Source organism: Chenopodium album, chromosome 17 (genome assembly GCF_948465745.1).
Source record: "Chenopodium album chromosome 17, dcCheAlbu1.1, whole genome shotgun sequence".
In the NCBI taxonomy this organism is placed as follows: domain Eukaryota; kingdom Viridiplantae; phylum Streptophyta; class Magnoliopsida; order Caryophyllales; family Amaranthaceae; genus Chenopodium; species Chenopodium album.
Genome location: NC_137850.1, coordinates 20,449,769 through 20,466,586, shown reverse-complemented (window position 1 = coordinate 20,466,586; position 16,818 = coordinate 20,449,769). Strand labels below are relative to the sequence as shown.

The 16,818-nt window shown below is 37.3% G+C and overlaps 1 non-coding gene across 1 annotated transcript; it reads left to right on the top strand.

Annotated features, from left to right (window-relative positions):
- The first annotated feature begins 16,286 nt into the window (after positions 1-16,286).
- On the top strand, positions 16,287-16,393 carry LOC145590432 (small nucleolar RNA R71). The gene has a single exon (XR_014102031.1). It is a non-coding gene; the product is annotated as a small nucleolar RNA R71 (small nucleolar RNA).
- The last annotated feature ends 425 nt before the right edge of the window (positions 16,394-16,818 follow it).

Here is a 16,818-nt window from a genome sequence, read left to right as displayed (position 1 = left end):
TCAAGAAAAATCAAAGTGATGTGTGTTATGTGTGGCTAGGCTTAGAAAAATCAAGAGAAAGAAAGAAGGAATAAACTTTAGCTTAGAGGGGGAGTAGAGATGATGATTATTGGTGATTAAGCTTGTTGATGATTCAAAAGGCGTGATATGGCCTCTATTTATAAGGAAAAAAGAAAGATTGAAGAATCAAGAAAAGATCCGAATTCGATTTGGAATAAAACTCTTGCGATAGGCAGCAGTTTTTGCGGTTTTTGTTTTTATCATAACTTTTGATCCAGAAATCGGAATAAGATAAATAATATGTCGTTGGAAAGCTTTTGAAATCTACATTTCCACACAATTAAATTTAGATTAAAATCTTTTATAAAATAAAATATATGGCTGAAATAGTGGAAGGGTATCAGTTGCGGATAGAGTTTGGTATTTCATTCATATCTTTTTCGTTATAACTCGGAATTAATATTATAATATATCATTGGAAAGATAATTTCAAGGGATATCCATCCATTTAAGATTTGGATAAAAAATTATGAGGCACAAAAATAATTTCTGAATATCTTTGAACGTCTCCCAATTCGAATAGAATTAGGACTCTCTAAAAGAGGAGTTTTATTCAATTTCAAACTTTTAATCTTTATCTTTAGAAAAGAATAGATTAAAACCTTCTAGAAGCTCCTAATAAATCCTAATAGTTTTAGAAATATAATTAACATTAATGACCCTCCACATGATCATTGGGTCCACACATAAAGCTCGTATTAGGCCCAGTTTAGTATTTTGACCATAAATTCCTCGTTATAAATCGGAATTGGACTTATAATATATCTTTGAAAAGCTCTTTTTGAGCCTCATCCAACTACACAATTATTTGACTCATATTATGGACTAAAATAAACTGTTTTGGACGTTTTAAATGAATGATTGTAAGGCACACGAAATGAATTATTTTGAATTAAAACCTTTTTAAAAGGCGGAAATTCACGAGACTTTTTAACATTTCACCTTGCTCAATATTCCATGACGTGAAAAGTACTCATCACTGGGTTTGGGTTTTCAGGGGACACAATCAAGTATCTACACACCTTGGAAATACAAAACAATGTTACCTTTACTTCATACCATCCTTACAAAAAAAAAAATTATTATAACATTAAAACCTTAAAAAAAACTTCATAGTTGCCTGAAAAGTTTAAGCTCGATAACAATTTATTTATTCCAACCAAAAAAAATACTTATTTATTTATTTATAGATTGACACAGTTAAAAGATTGAAATGAAAATGATTGAAAAAATCATAACCAATTCCTCAAAAAAAAAAAAAAAAAAAAAAAAACAGAAATATATATGACATCATAAGTGCATTTGGCGGGAGAATTTTTTATGAGAAAGTGACACATATACAATTTGGGAGAAAGGTTGATGTAAGCAGTTTTCTATTTTAGTAATAGCTAATAGATTTTATTTCCTTGAGTTTTCTTATTATTTTGAAGCTTGTATATAAATACCCATTATTTGGGTTTAATACTCTATAAATTATGTTAGCCCTAATTAGAGAGTTATATTAGGATTTAGAGAAAAGATTACCTTAGACCTAGAGAGAAAAAGAGTGGGTTTTACTTCAATTTTTCCATTGTTGAACTTTTCAATCCAAGTTTTTGATTAGTAATCTCTTTCCATCATCCCTCTTATTTTGTTTATTGCTTTCTACTTTGATTGTTATCTTTGTTTGTGGTTTAGTTTTGTTGCTTGTTTTGTTCATCCTAGTTTGTGAATGATGATTTGGTTTTTGGTGTTAGTTGATTCATCTAGCACTGTTTTAATGGCTTTTCTTCCTTCTCTAGGGTAGATTTTTAGCCAAGGAAAGGGGGTGAAAAACATGGATTGATGTTGACTAGATGATGATGGATGATTGATTATTATGCCTTAAATTAATGGTTTGTGCTATTAATTGCTTGGTATTATTGAGTGTACCTTTAATTCCCTATTTTGATTTGTTTCCTATTTTGGATGCACGGGAGTGATTTAATTAGGCATTGGATCTCGATTATCGATTTGCTTGAACAATTGCATGGGAATGAATTGTTTAGGTGGAATTTCTTATTCCTTGGCTTGTTAATCTTGTTTTCCATCGTTATTTTGATGTGTTGGCTATGTTTGGAACCCCCGTCCCCCCTAGAGCTTGTTTTTATTGTGTGGATTCCTTGTTAATTGTGTTTGTTACTTAGTTTTAGTGTTTAAAACTCAAAAAAATACCAAAAATATACCCCTTGCCTTTTGTGTTCATGAATTCTATGATTGATTTGCTTCGATTCCCCGTATAAATATGACCCTTACTTCCCACTACATTCACTTATTTAGGTAGTTAGAATTAATTTTATAGGACTTTTAACGACGATTTCTACGCTTATCAAATACGTTTACTTTATTAAGGAATTTTTTAAAAAACTGAAGAATAAAATCATTTTAACAAATATATTAAAGAAAAATGAAAATAGTCTAATCCCACATTTGTCCGATCTTCCGAAAAACAATCCCAATTTTCTATTATCCCAAAACAATCCCACTTTTTACCCTAACTTCTTCTAACGGTCTCTTTGACTTATAATCGGTTAAACCAATCAATTTTTTTTTCTTAACTCTCTCTCCTCGATCCCACCATGGCCACCCCTTGCCACCACTCCCACCCCTTGTCGCCGCCCTTACCCATCCAAAACCCCCAGCCCTTGCTGGCACCCCACCCACCATGAAACCAGCCCGAAACCCCCTAACTACCCCTTTCCGCTCTGAAATCCCACAACCAGCCACACAAATCACCACTCACCTTACGCAACTCACCTAACAAAACAAATCACCAATCCCCACCATAATCACCGGACTGCCACACCCTTCACTCTGCCGCTCCCCATTCTCTGCACCATCACCAATCCCAACCACCTTTCTCATGTTTTCTCGAGTCAATTCGGCGACTATTGTAATGAATGCATTGCCGGTTGAATGCACCGTTCTAGTGGCTGGGGGCTTTGGCCGTTCTAGAATTGTTGTCAAGCTTATGAATACTGCGCCAGTTTGGCTTACAGGAGAAGGCAAGGGCGAAGGATGGGAAGGGGAAGGGGGGTCGTTCACTCGTTCAGGGGGTTAGGGGTTTCAGTTTTTTTTTTTTTTTAAAAAAATGGAATAAATCTATTAAAAGTCGACACGTGTCATATAACCTAAGAAAACCAGTTATGAAAACAATCCAACCGGTTAGGGATCGTTAAAAGAAGATCCCTATCAAAGGTGGGATTGTTTTTGAATAATCGAAAGGTGAGATGTTTAAGAAGACAAAGTAAAGGTGTAATTATTAGTTTCCATTTTCCATATATTAAATATATGTAAAATTTAAATTATTGTAAACTGAATAATTTATTTTAATGTTCATAATATATGCAAAAATACATAATTGTTATTTTTTTTTAGTACTGTAAAATAATGAACCGGGCATTATGTTGCCCGTGTTAAAAACTAGTTATTGAAAAATTTTAGTAACCAATTGGAAGTTAGTGTAGTGGTGATTAGAGCTGAGCAAAACTACCCGAAAATCGAAAACCCGAAAAATCGATCCGTAACCGTTCTGAAAATTAGGGTACCCGATTCGATAACCATAATAGTTCGGGTACCCGTTTCGATAATTTGTTATCGGGTATGGTTATTGGGTATCATTTTAAAATTAACGGTTACCCGATCCGATCCGACAAGCATTTATTTTTTGCTTTTTTTCCTACTTAAATCTATTTTTTAAAATCTAAACTCTTACTTTACTTCATAATTACTTTATAATATCAATGATTAGTAATATTATTAATAATTTGGTCAAAATCATATGATATTGTTGTTAATTAGTGGTAAATTATATCATAAAAACTACATAATTAAGTCTAATTATCATTATTGGATATCTTATTGGGTACCTGATAACCGATCCGAAGTCCGGGTACCCGAACTTATCGATTCAGGTTATGGATATCACTTTTAGGGATTTTGGTTATCGGGTACCCGAACCGTTAGTACTAACGGTACGGGTACCTGTCCCATGCTCACCCCTAGTGGTGATTGGGACTACATTTGGTAGGTGACATAATAAAGTCATATTACCTAGTCAAAAATTAATTCCTAAGTTCGTCTAACTATGCAGATAGGGAAAAAGGATCGAACCACAGGGAAACAAGTCTTCCTATTCCTAATTAATTAATATAATCTAAATTATTAAGTAACTAAATTATATTATAGATATGATAAATTAAACTAAGGGAGATGAAAGTAGGGAGAAATCAATTAATAAAAGGTTCACCAATAAATAATATTCCAGGGTAAAATACAATAATCAATCATCAATGCATCAATTAATCAGATCATAAAGGGTTTTCGCTACGTATTACAATCGCAGAATTAATCTACCGGTATTAAATTGCATCTGTCGAATCTTGACTTAACCATTTATAAATTAACCTGCCTATGCCTATTGAAACTAAGCCTAAACATCAATTCTCATATGTCGAATCTCGAATCAATATTGCTAAACACATACACATGCCTAATCTAATTGCATAGCATTAGATCAATCAATAGAAAATTAATCAAACATTGACAATCAACAATAATAAATTACCCCTTCATATTATTTATGGATCCCCACAACCCTAGAAAATAATCTACTCACACATAATTAAATCTAAACTAATCAAAGCAATTAAGCAAAACATGATGAACAAAAGCAAATAAATTACTGAAATAAAAAGGGAAGAAATTGTTACCAAAGTTAACGGAAATAATGAATTGAATTAAATCAAGAGTTGTAGAGAGAGAAACAAGAGAGAAGTTTAAGCTTAAGAGAAAACTAAACTAATGAAAGAGAGGTAATTGTATCAAAAGCAACTAAAACGTATTTATCCAAAACCTCCAAATCCTAATTAAAATCTGAGTATAAACGCTGAATTCGTTCTTCAAGACACGCGCCCGATCGGGCCCGCCTTTTTCATCAGGTGTGCATCTCTCGCGCCCGGCTGGGCGCGAGACAGGGCGAAGCATGCCCTTTTTCCTTTTCCACCCCGCCCGGCCGGGTGCGCCTTCGGGCGAGGGCTTATCCGGACGGGCGAAGCCTTGGGCTATGGTTGGCACTTTTATTCGGCTTTAATCTTAATCCTAATCCGAATTTCCACTTCGGGACTTGAATACTCGGTCCAAATGCCTCGGCTCCTTCAAAGTCGAGCCCTTAATCATCGGTTTGATGACTCCAACCGGCCTTGGGCTACGAAAGGTGTTCGTACTCCTCCAATGCTCGTAGTTGCTCCAAATAATCCCGAGAAAAGGCTCCAAATGTGCAATTTCCTACAAAATGCTACCAAACTACAAAACACTAGAAAGCACACATTAACAATAAAAGTGGCTCTAAAGAGCCAAAAATACTCCTAAGTATGACCAAGGGACGGGGCCAAATTACTATATAAAATAGACATATCAAACTCCCCCAAGCCAAACCTTTTCTTGTCCCAATGCAAATAGCTTATCAATGAAAAAATAAGACATACCTCACCCCAAATCGATCAAAAACAAGTATTACCAATTCAAGGAAAATCCAACAAGTGTGCATCAAAATTAACCAATCAAATCCATCCAATCACTCATCCTCCCTAACAATTGTCAAATAGAGCAAAGCACAAGAGCATATTGAATTCAAGACTAGTGCTCACGCACTCAACTCTCATTTATGTGGCGGATATAAAATGTATCCGATCACTCTCCATCCCAACCCCTTTATGTGAACAATGCCCTCCCAACTCACAACACTCGTGTGTTTAAAAGACACACACTCAACCTAAATAGTCGACTCGAAATATGTCAAATCATCCTTTGCATTGATAAACAACTAATTTCACATTCACACAACTCTATGCACAAAGGTCGGAAGGTCTTTAAAGCTTGTAATGTAAGGCTAGGGTAGAGGGTAGGATAAATTCGGGAAAAATGTGAGAGTAAAGCCATACTTAAGGGAGCCATAATCCTAATAAAACCAAGGCCAAAAATAAATAATGACCATATCATCTCTAACAAAACTCAATTCCATAAAAAATTTCACCAAACAATAATCCAATCATATTAAACATTCACAACACTTACAATCTCACTCAAAAAAATAAATAAATAATATAGAGCTTGAGTGAACAAACTTTGAATCCTTTTTCCAAACTTGAACTTGAATTTTTTTTCTTTTAATTTTTTTTTTATTTTGGCTTTTTTTTTTTCCTTGAACAACCTTCAACTAGAACACTTGAACATTGAAGTATTTTTTTTCCTTGTTTTTTGTTTTTTTGCTCTTTTTTTTCCTTTTCTTGAAGTTCACTTCTTTTTTATCTCACTATCATTCTTTATTTTTTTCTCAAGAATTTCAACTTTCAAAATCATCAAAAACAAAACACTATCAAGTAACAAAATAACTTCTCATAACCACCCAAATTGTGCATATAACAAGCACACTACAAACTCCCTCACCTCACTCACTAATAGTTCCCCCAAGCCAAGCTTGGGACTAGTAACTAATGAGGCAAAAATAGGCTTGTAATGTGGCCAATAAACAACAAATTTATTTAGGCAACAACATGAGTAGCAAGAAGGGAACAAATGTATCTAAATTATTCTGAAGGCTACCTAAAAGAACAAATGCCTTCGTCCTCCTCAATGTGCATAATAATGAGTCATACAAACATTACTCCAAGTTGCAAACCAATACTCAAATTCAATGACATACTAGGAACTAACACACAATTCCTTACCAAATAACTAGTCAAGCACTATATTCACAAGTAGTTGGACAAAATTGACTCATGTTAAGGCATCTAAGCAATCAAACATCAAATCATGGCTAGCTTATCCACAATACTCATCATCATATACCAAGAATCAAAACAATTTTCATATGTATGGGGCACAGGGAAGCATGATTTATCATTCATTGAATCGTATTTTTGTACTTTTTTTTTATTATTTTTCTAATTTTTTTGTATTTTTTCAAAGCAATAAAATCTATACTAAAAAAAACAATAAAACTATACTTAGCACACCAAAAAAAAAAAAAAAAAAAAAAAAGAAGAAGAAAGATACCAATATCCAAAAATCTCCCCCAAGCCAAGATCAGACAATGTCCTCATTGGCTCGGGGATTAGCCCAGCACAGCTAATCCTCATCCACCAGGTCAAATCCTCTGCCGTTGCCACCTGCACCACCAGAAGAACTACCACCAAAATAGTTAGGGTAATAAGTCCCCCTCGGAGGCCCCCCAAAAGGAATGTCTTGGCCATATCCATGAAAGGCCAAATAGTCCGTGTAAATGCCATGGGAGGTGGGATCGACGTATCCCTGAGGTGGTGCCTGAAACCAATCGGGGTAGAGAGCATCGTCGGGAATAGCACCCCAACAAGCATAGTCATCAAACATGGGATATAAAGCTCTCCCTTGGTTTCTCTCAATGTACCCTAACCGTTGGTCTATGGAACCAACCATCTGCCTAAACTCCCCATAAGACCCCTCAATACGGCCTATGGCCTGTCCTGTACTTTGCAAATCCCAAACGGTCTTGGGATCGTGCCTAGGGGGAGGTGGAGGTGCATGATATGGCATGTGAATCGGTGATGGTGGTGCCATATGCTTAGTTTGTGGCACATGGGGTGATGGTGGTGGTGGCGGTGCTCGCCCTTGGGCATGGGCAACTAAAAGGTCATAAGTGTACGACCCTTGCCCAGGAGGAAAAGCAGTCAACTGGGGGCTAGGTAGGGGAAAGATACACAATGGGTCACTTCCTATCCTAACACACCAATGAGGGATTTGTTGACAATCTAATTCTATCCAATCCAGACTCTCCAAATACCTAGTGGTCATGAAAGTATCCCCCCCCCCACAGCTAGTGAAACCCTCAGCCCTAGTCTCACTAAACCTGGCTTTTTTAACCACTATCCTAGTAATAAGGCCTCCTAATCGAATGGGGGTTCTAGTGGTGGTACTAGCAGTGGCATGTCGACTCAAATGATGTATAATATACCTACCTATGTTCAGTTTACCAAACCAAAACACATAGTGACCTATTATAGCTATTTCATTAGTTTGAGCGTTATGTGGTTTATACCTAATTAAAAAACAAGCAGCCGCAAATATTTGCCAGATTTTAGGGGCGGGATGATGAATAGGTCAGGCACTAGCATGTTGGGAGTTTGGGGCCGGTAAACCAGTTAAAACACGATAAATATCTTCCATTTTGTAATTTTCATGCCAAGTGGTGGGGACTTCCGATTCCAATTCAAACAATTTGCAAAATTCAATATAAGTTAAACTAATATTTCTGTTGTTCAACCTAAATTGCAAATTAGGACCATTTTTAGTATTAACAACATTCAAAGAAGATAGGAATTCACATGTTAGTTCACGATAAGTAGGATAATGCATATCAACAAATTTTCTCATTCCTATATCATTCAGAAGGAATTACCTTGCGCTCATAGAGCTTGATGAGCCGTTCCCGTTGAGTTTGCGTAGTAATACGGATCGTCAGCCATTCCTCGAGTTGTAACTCCGGGTCATATTCTTGGCTTGAGCTTGAACCACGCCCTCCTTAAGTTCTTGACCTCTTTGATGCTATGGTTGAGAATAGGTTTGAAAAAAAACTTGTTCAAAAGTGAACAAAATTGGTATAGATGTGTAGAGGGTGAAGAGATGAGAAGGAATATGTAAGAATTTTTTATTTTAGTGAGAAATGAAGGGAAGACCTTAGAGAGAAGGTAGAGGTTTTTGAGTTTTTAGAGAGAGAAAGAATGGAAGAAAGAGAAATAAGGAGGAAAGAAAGAAGAAAGAAGAAGGAGAAGAGGAGAGACGGTTGTATCGCGCCCGATCGAGCAGGTTGTCGCCCGGTTGGGTGATCTAAGTGTATAACTTTTCCGCTCTCGCACCCGGTCAGGCGCTAGCTCGCCAGATCGGGAAAACCGTCCCCTTTGAAATTTGTCGACTCTCGTCCGTACTCGTCAACTCTCGCGCCCGAGCGGGCGCGCCCTGGCCCGGTCGGGCGAAGTGAATTGAAAATATGACTTTCTTCTCGCCCTCGGTCGGGCGGACACTTGCCCGATCGGGCAAAATTCCTTCTTTTCTTGGCTTCCTCTCGCGCCCGGTCGGGCAGAGCTTCGCCCGGTCGGGCGCGCTACAGCAAAGAGGGGTCCGATTTTTTTTATTATTATTATTTTATTTTCTTTACTCCAAATTTAGCTAAATCATTTTCTCCAAACTTGTACAAAAACTCCGAAACTCATTAGATTCCCTCCACTCTCCTCTCACAAGAAAAAGAAAGGAAAAGAACTAAACTAAAAAGCGAGAAAATACGGGTTGCCTCCCGCAAAGCACTGGTTTATTTAGGTCTCGCACGACCTTCTTACCATATGTTTATCAAGATGGGACAGAATCGATTAGGTGAAGTAATTCAACTACACCAATCGTAGCCCCCTCGTGGTATAGCTTGAGTCTTTGACCATTTACCTTGAATACCCTACCATGATCATCGTATATTTCCACATAACCGAACTTATTTGCCCTTTTTACTGTAAAAGGACTCGACCACCTTGACCTCAACTTTCCTGGGAAAAGTTTAAGTCTAGAGTTGAATAACAAAACTTTATCACCCTCTTTGAATTCTCTTGGAAGGATCATCTTGTCATGCCGTCTCTTGGTCTTCTCCTTGTAGACGCGTGCACTATCATAGGCAATCAACCTAAACTCATCTAACTGATTAAGTTGTAGGAGTCTCTTTTCTCCCGCTAGCTTAGCATCCAAATTGAGCTCTTGAATAGCCCAATATGCCTTGTACTTTAATTCCACCGAGAGGTGACATGCTTTCCCATACACAAGTCTAAAGGGAGTAGTACCAATTGGGGTCTTAAAAGAGATTCTATACGCCCAAAGGGTGTCATCCAACTTATCATTCCAATCTTTCCTACATTTTGCTACCACCTTCTCTAGAATGGCCTTAATCTCATGGTTAGACCTCAACTTGGCCACTAGTTTGGGGATGGTATGCTAAACCTGTCCTATGGTATACACCATACTTCTTTAGAAGGGCGTCTAACTTCCGCTCATGAAAGTGAGATCCTCCATCCCTAATTATCGCTTGAGGTACTCCAAATCTAGGAAAGATGATTTTCTTGAAAAGCCTATGGACCACCTTGGCATCATTGGTGGGTGTGGCAATGTCTTCAACCAACTTGGATACATAATCAACGGCGACAAGTATATATCGATTCCCTCGTGAAGAGGGAAAAGGTCCCATGTAATCAACACCCCAAACATAAAAAATTTCAACTTCCAATATACCTATTTGAGGCATCTCATGCCACCGCGAGATGTTGCCAGTCCTCTGGCAGGAGTCACAAGCCTACACAAAAGAGTTAGCATTCTTGAACATGGTAGGCCAGTAAAATCCTGACTCATTTATCTTAGCCACCGTTTTGGTGGGACCATGATGTCCTCCATAAGGTGAGTTGTGGCATCTAGTAAGAACACCGTGAACTTCCCATTCGGGAACACACCTGCGAAATAATCCATCTGCACACTCACAAAACAAAAAAGGATCATCCCAAAAATAATGTCTAACATCATAAAGGAATTTCTTTTTCTGTTGGTAGGATAAGTCAGAGGTAGAGTACTGCCCACCAAATAATTTGCAAAGTCGGCATACCAAGGATGTTGCTCTACAACTGCATACAGGTGGTCATCAGGGAAAGAATCATCTATAGGTAGAGAATCATTACCCTCATCATACCTGATTCGTGACAAGTGGTCTGCCACAACGTTCTCTACACCTTTCTTATCTTTAATCTCCACATCAAAATCTTGGAGCAAGAGAACCCAATGGAGGAGCCTATGCTTTGATTCTACCTTGGCTATCAAATATTTCAAAGCTGCATGGTCAGTCAAAACAATAACTTTAGAACCAACTAGATATGATCTAAATTTTTCTAAAGCATAAATCACAACAAGAAAATCCTTTTCCGTAGTGGCATAGTTAACTTGGGCTTCATCCAAAGTTTTGCTTGCATAGTAGATAGCATGCAAAACCTTGTTCTTTCTCTGTCCTAGCACGGCTCCTAATGCAAAGTCACTGGCATCACACATGATCTCGAAAGGGAGATCCCAATCGGGAGCACATATGATAGGTGCCGATATCAAAGCCTGTTTAATCCTGTTAAAAGACTCAAGACACTCATCAGTAAAAATAAATGGGGCATCCTTGAGTAAAAGCTGAGTTAGTGGTTTAGAAATTTTAGAAAAATCTTTGATAAAGCGACGATAAAACCCCACATGACCTAAGAAACTTCTAAACCCCTTAACAACTTTAGCTTTATCTACCTATATACCCTTATCAAATACAATATGACCAAGAACTACTCGCTCAGTCACCATAAAGTGACACTGATGAGCGTCATTTATGGCGCTCAAAAGAATAAGATTTAGGTTCATTTTATATATTTTCTTTCATTATTTTCATATAATTTTCTTAGTTTTATTTGGTTTTCCATTTTATTAACTCATTTTGGTTCTCGATTAGTTTTTATGAGTTTTTCTTATTTTTAGTTCTTAATTCGTAGTTTTAATTAGTTTTATTTTATTTTGTTTTCTCTTAATTGTTGTTTTGTGTAGGTGTTTGTTCGGGGTCAAGATGTGTATTTCAAGTCCATTTGCAAGTTCAAGTTGCCGCGCTCTCGTGATTGCGCTCTCATTGATTTTGGTGATGAACACGCAAATTTTGAGCATTTGGGGCTGCCTTGCTCGTGGGCATCACATGAGCCTGACAGTCGAGAGCGCAGACGAGCCACACCAACTCTCACCCACGCACTTCCCCTGCCCCCGTAACAACCGCACTAACAGAGCACCAAATCAGCCCACACGCATTTCACCTCCAATCACCACCAGCTCGCATCAATCTCTGTCACTGGAAACCACCAATTTGCCATCACTGCCGCACCTATCAATCAACCAATACCTTTGCCACTTCACCGGCTCGCCACCCATAACAACCACCAATCAGCTCTCAGACCACAAACTAGCCACCACCTTCGCACCACATCTCCAGCCGCAACTGACCACAGTTCAGCTCCCAATTCCGCCATCAAACGCGCAACCCCTGCTCCAGCCACATATTCACCAAACCACCAGCAAATAGCAACTTCCGCCATCGTAAATAACTAACTCGGTGTGTGCGTGAAGACTCTCAAGTGCGTGCGCACTTCTGGGTTCAGATTTCGGCCGTTGATATTGATTAACTTGATGATCAAATGGTTGTGATGGTGCGTGATTATGGATGTGAGAAGCATGGGATTATTTCCCATATTAAGAGCAGCCAAAAGTCGAAGTCCACTGACTTCTTATTTCTATTTTCGTTTCTTTTATTTTTCTTTTAGTTTCCTTTTATTTCCTTTTTCCTTTTTACTTTCTTTTTCTTTTCTTATTTATTTTATTTTTCATTTATTTTCCTTTTCTTTTATTTTCTTTTCTCTTTTATTTTCTTTTAACCTTGTAAATATAAATGCCCATTTTGGGATAAAATTAGAAGAACAATTTTAGGACAATGAGAATCCAATTTTAGATCTCATATTTTTTAGCTTAGGTTGAGAGCTTCTCTCTCTAGATTTAGGGTTAGTTTAGGAGTAGTTTTAGAGAGAGAAAGTGAGGGATTTTAATAGTTATTTGAGAGATTGAAGATTCAAGATGACAATTGTATTGAAAATCTCCATTATCAATCAACGAGGATTTCTCACTCTCTCTCCTCTTTATTGCTTTGTTTAATTTCATGTTTGTTTGGTTTAATTTTGATGTTTGATTCTTGATTAGTGTAATTGTTCTTGATATTTTGTTGATTCTTGATTTCTTTAGTTGTTTGTTGATAGATGATGATTCTTGAGTAGTTGTTTGGCTAGAAATTGGGTGAAACTTGTATGATTGATTGATTGTGATTAATTTGGGAATTGTGTTGATTGATTGTCGATATTAAAGTGATTAAAAGGGTTGCATGTGTGTAATTCAATTAGGCCTTGAGAATTATGCTAGATTGCATTGTAATTGCTAATGACACGACCAGATTCTTTTAGTTTGTTATTCATAGTGAACCCTAGATTAACAATTAGGAGATAGCTCTTTGATTCCAATTGATAGCTCTTATCATTAGTCTTCACAACCTTGGATTGGCATGATCTTCCCAAGTTGTTGCAATTGTCATGATCACTTGTTGATCCCATTCCTAGTGTTTTATTTGTTTGATTGTTAATTTGTTAGTTGTTAGTGTTCCTTCTTCACCTTCGACTTCGACCTAACTTAGGCGCATAATTGAGAGTGCTTGAACATTACTGTTCCTTTGGGTTCGACCCTTGACTTACCTCTATACTCGTATTTAGGTTTGTTAAGTATTTATAAATTTGTTTGGCTCTTGGAAAGATTAGATAACGACCTACATTTTTCCTACGTCAGACACTTTTCCCAATTTAAAACCAAATTGCATTCTTCACATCTTTTCAGAATTTTAGTGAGATTAATGAGACATGCATCAAATGAAGAATCATACACACTAAAATCATCCATAAAGACTTCCATTATAGACTTTATGAAATCAGAAAAGATACTCATCATGCAACGTCCAAAGGTGGGAGGGGCATTACACAAACCAAAAGACATTCTATGATAAGCAAAAGTACCATAAGGGCATGTAGATGTAGTCTTTTCCTGATCTTCAGGGTGAATTGGAACTCAGAAAAATTCCAAATACCCATCCAAATAGCAAAAGAACTTATGATTAGCTAACCTCGCAAGCATTTGATCAATAAAGGGGAGAGGGAAGTGATCTTTTTTAGTGGCGATATTTAATCTACGATAATCTATGCACATACGCCACCCTGTAACATTTCTAGTAGGAATTAATTCATTTTTATCATTTTTTATAACAGTCATCCCACCCTTTTTAGGAACCACCTGAACAAGACTTACCCACTTTGAGTCAGAAATAGGATAGATAATACCTGCATCAAGTAATTTCATAACCTCTTTCTTGACTACTTCTTGCATATTAGGGTTCAACCTCCTCTAGGGTTGAATGCATGGCTTATAGTTGTCCTCTAAATGTATCATGTGCATACAAAAATCAGGGCTAATACCCTTGAGATCATCAATACTGTACCCTATTGCCCTTTTGTGGGTTCGAAGAACCTCTAGAAGTTTGTGGGTCATCAAGTGCAGTACTAATGATCACAGGGTATAGTTCCTACTCATCAAGAAAAACATATTTTAAATGAGAAGGGAGAGGTTATTTAAATGAGAAGGGAGAGGTTTTAGTTCAGGTTTCTTGACCTCTGCAGGTTTTGATTCCTGAACTAATTTCACTACCTTCTTGCTCTCTATAGGATCAAGTTCTTCAATTGCGAGAGCTTTTTCTATTGCGTCTACCTTTGTACTCCAAATACTCGCATTACCTGCAGTTAATTCGCCACAAAGAATTTCCTCTAAGGGATCTCTTGCAAGTACCTGTGGCAAGCTTTCTTCACAAATATCATCCATTATATCAATCACATCAATTAAACAACAGTTTTCCTCTAGCATAGGTCCTTTCAAAACCTTCCCTTAATTAAAAGTGATATTATCATCTCCAACAGAAAGGGTTAGTTTTCCATTTTTTACATCAATTATGGCTCCTGCAGTGTGGAGAAAAGGCCTACCTAATATAATGGGAATTCGTGTATCCTCAGCCATGTCTAAAACAACAAAATCTACAGGGATAAAAAAATTTACCAACTCTGACAGGAACATCCTCTAAAATACCTAAGGGGTATTTAACAGAACGGTCTGCCATCTGTAAAGTAATGTTAGTAACTTTCAAATCACCCATATTAAGTTTAGAACACACAAACGATGGCATAACACTAACATTAGCACCCAAATCACATAATGTTTTATCTATGAAGACATTACCAATATGACAAGGGATAGAAAAACTACTAGGATCCTTTAATTTAGGAGGGGATTCATTTTGCAATAAAGCACTACATTCCTCTGTAAAAGCTACAGTTTCTACCTCATCAAAGACCCTTTCCTAGTCAAAATATCTTTCATAAATTTAGCATATGCAGGAACCCGAGTGATTAAATCAGTGAAATGAACTATTACCTGCAAATTTTTCACAAACTCCAAGAACTTACCAAATTGCTTATCAAACTTACTCTTCAAATGTCTATTTGGGAATGGAAGTTTGATGACTGGGCCCTGCACATCTCCACCCTTGTCTTGAGATTTACCCTGCAAAGAAACATTAGAAGGATTAGTTTTCTCTTGTAGCCATGCAGGGTTAGTAACATTAGCACTTGGTACAAGGGAATCAGGATCAGCAATAGGTTCATCATCCTTGGGCATAGGAGGCCCATCATAGTGTGAACCACTCCTTAGAGTAATTGCATTAGCATGATTCGTAGGGTGGATTGGTTGCGATGGTAAGGCTCCCTGCTGACGGGTTTGTAGGGTAGATGAAATCTGCCCAATTTAATTATCCATAATTTTATTATGAGCTAGAATCGAATCAATTTATGCATCCTTACTCTCCATGTGCTTTTGCATACTTGATAGCATCGCTCTAATTTCTGACAGAGCAGGGTCAGAAGATAAGGAGGGTTGTGATTGGGTTTTCTGGCCAGAGTTAGGATGGTAATATTTTTTCTGTGGTGGTGGTTAATGTTATGGTTGTTGTGGAGGTGGAGGATTTTGTACATTGGTACTCCGGTAGGAAAGATATGGATGGCTCCGGAGGCTAGAATTATAAGTGTTGGAGTATGGGTTATTTTGCCTATAGATTTGGAAGCCATTAACTTTCCCCATGGAACTCCTACAATCTTGCTCCCAATGTCCTATAATTCCATAATTTTCACAAAAAGCTTCATTAGTATTATTGACAGCTGAAACATTAGCTACAGAATTAGGAATAACAGTACTAAGATTATCTAATTTCTGGCAAATAGATGTTAATTAAGCCTGCACAAAGGATACGGAATAAAACATTATGTTTCCCTTTGTTAGCAAACCCTCTAGGATTCCCATATTGGGAATTATGAATTGTCATATCTTCGATAACTTGACCTGCATTATCAACATTAAGATTCATAAACCTCCCACTAGCTGCAGAATCTAGAATTGTTCTAGATGTGTTTCCAAGCCCATTGTAAAAAACTTGAATCAACTGCCATTGTACTAAATTATGGTGAAGGCATTCTCTCTGCAGATCCTTGAACCTTTCCCAAGCCTCATATAGAGTTTCATCTGGCTCTTGGGTAAAGTTTTGAATGGCACTCCTTAGTAAAGTTGTTCTTTCTGCATGGTAATATTTATTATAAAAATTTAAAACAAGAGTTTCCTAGTCAGTAATACCAAGTGCAGTTCTATTCAAACCATTAAACCACAGTTTAGCTTTTTCACATAAAGAAAAGGGAAAAAGAATCTCCCTGATTTGGTCTTGCGTGACCCCAGCTTGCCTAATGGTATTGCAATACTGACAGAAATCTGCAATGTGAAGATTGGGATCTTCACCCTTAGCTCCACTGAATTGCTTTCTTTCAATCATCGTGATAAATTGGGGCTTGATCTCGAATTGCACTCCATCAAGAGCCGGAGTAGGAGTAAGATGTGGAAAATTCGTTAAGGACAGCTGTGAATAATCGCTAAGCTTGCGAGATGGAGGAGGTGGTGGTGCCGTCATCTCTGATTCACGTTCTGAAGAAACTTCCG